Raw genomic sequence first — 2,663 nt, 5'->3', positions numbered from 1 at the left:
GCGGCGACGGAAAAAAATAACGCTAAGATTTATGTGTGAGATTTTTGTTGTCGCTAGATTTGCAAAAATATTTTCTCGAAAAGTGGGCTAAATGCTGCTGCTGCTGCTGCTGCTGATGCCGCTGCAGTGGCTGCTGGGGCTGGAGGCTGAGTGCATGTTTTTTATGCAATATGCACAGATCTCGGATGGCTATATGCTCCACTGACCACCAAAGCCAACTACAACAACTACAGCAGCAGCATTGGCCACTAACAAGAGATGAAGCCAGAAACGAGGCCGAAAGTAAAAACTGTTACACACGTCTGCGCATTCAGTTTTTCACTTTCGGCCAGGCGCGGCGGCGTCTCTTTTTCAGCACATATATCCACATATATCCCCTCATATAGTATATATGTATATATCTGACTAATATCAATAGAAATCTATCCGTCTATCTGCACATTTTTCCACATTCACTCGATGGCACGATGCACGAAGCACGCAAAAAATAAACCAAAAAAAAAGTAAATCGAATAAACTTTTAGTTGTATGTTATGTCTCTCGCACATAGAAGGAAATTGTATATTTTAGTATGCACGGTATGCCAGAGGCGAGTTACCGCTATGGCCAACAATACCGTTCAAGAGTCGCCGTTGCACTGAATTTGTTTTGTGGCCAAAAAGCGTGGCCAACAGCCAGGCCACCACCAACAGGCCAGGCCTTAACAGAAGCCACCAAACACCAGGCAGACAGCCACCCAGCAGCTGCAGACAACGGTTAGCAGACAGAAACCAGAAACCAGTATCCAGTAACCAGAAGAAACAGTTGCTTATGGAGTGACGAAGCGATGGACACCCTACAACTCATGATGGGAGGATTGTCCTGAATACGAGTGCTACATTTTTTTAAGCTAAAACTATTTATAACCAGACACAACAGCGGGCTGTCAGCCACTGTGGCCGCAACATGATATAGCCATCCCCTATTTGTGTGGCCAAGGTAAACAGCAATAATATTCAGGGCTTAAGTTCAAATTTGTGATGTTAACGTTTTCCTTATATGGTATTCCTCCGATTTCAGTCAGTTCCTGAAACAAGTAAAAGGCCAAACATCTTTCACTTGCCAGAAATAGTACATGTCCGAGAGTGGAATTAATGTGATATCTTAGTTCATTTGTCAACATCTTTCATCCTTTTCCTCTCCTCTCGACGTTGCAGCCCAAACTCCTGGCCAAGTTCATAATACCTTCTGCCAGAGGGGTACCACGCACCGTAGCCATAACTTGTTGGAGCTGCTACCGGAGCAGTGCGCAGCAGCGAAGCGCGTATCCCCAACAGCGTCTGTTAACCGTTAACAGAGAGCTTGAATGCGGGGAAAGTCTGTGGTGCTGTTGCTGCTGCTGTTGCTGCTGCTGTTGCTGCTTTGGAGGGTCCTCGGGGGCATGTTCTTCAGAGAGATGATGGCTATAATGAAGTTTCGCGGCAGCCAAAACTGATCAATTATGGCCACACTTTTGCGGCTTGAGCGATTAATGGCCACCGTTTGGTCTCCATTCAACGCTTGACTGGCGAATCGCGGAGAAATCGTTGCACAGATCGGCAAATTAAAGCGAATTGAGCTGAAAGGGATTGTATAACACGAAGGGGGGAGCTTATGATAGAAGTTCTGTCAAGAAAATTGAAAGTCTTCCGAAACGGTTATAGGCATAAAGACAAATGAAAATTATAGTTTATAGTTTATAGCTTATGGAGAGGAATGGAATTGCAATGAAGTTGATTTTAATTCTTAGTTTTAGGCCATGAGTTTTTGGCTTGAATGAAAGTGAAAATACTCGGACCCCTTTCGCACAGCTTCAGCGAACAGTTTATTGATAAGGCCTGCCCCCAATGCGTTTGCTTGCGAATGGATCATCTGTGTGGAGAGTGTTCAATATTGCAACAGGTGATGCGTGGAGGGTGTTGGGTGATGGCTGATGGCTGATGGGGGGCACCGGGACCATCTTGAAGATGGTCTTAATGGGCTTAATTTGTTGCGCACCCAAAAAAAACCCGAAGGAGAAAGAGAGTGAGAGTTGGAGTGCGTGCAAAAGAGATGGGTAGCTCTGTGTGTGTTGTGTCTATTGGGTATTTCAAACAACAACAAAAAATACATTTGGGGTTTGGCCGGAACTCGAAATCAATTCAATATTCGTGTGTGTGTGTGTGTGTGTGTGCGACAGGGCTTCATAGTTTTGTGGTTGACCTTTGTTAAATGGTGGACCCCCGCACCGCTCGCTCCCTCTCTCTCTCTCTCTGTGTCTGTGCGAGCCAAAGACCTAAAGAGATTACATAATGAGCATTAAATGCTGTCATCGAAATGCCAACGGCTGCCAAGAGGCGGCGCGAAATGAATTTCAAATATTTTATCAAGCAATTTGCTTATGTCCATTGTGGCCGTTGACTGTTGTTACTGTAACTGTTATTGGTGTCTCTGGGTCTTTCTTCCTCGTACCCCGTACCCCTTTTCCCTATCCTCGGCCAGCTTTTATTTGATATTATCACCCTGTACTCGTGGGCCCTGGCGGGTATGCGGCGATCGGTCTGCTCCATTTGTCACTACTCTACATTGAAAGCAAGTAGAAGCCGTGAAGATTACATGTAGATAACCTTGTAGATACCGTGTAGATATGCACATATTGGCCGACC

This window comes from Drosophila persimilis, unplaced genomic scaffold (genome assembly GCF_003286085.1).
Source record: "Drosophila persimilis strain 14011-0111.01,24,50 unplaced genomic scaffold, DperRS2 tig00000653-arrow-arrow-pilon, whole genome shotgun sequence".
NCBI classification, from domain to species: domain Eukaryota; kingdom Metazoa; phylum Arthropoda; class Insecta; order Diptera; family Drosophilidae; genus Drosophila; species Drosophila persimilis.
This window is presented reverse-complemented; position numbering follows the sequence as displayed.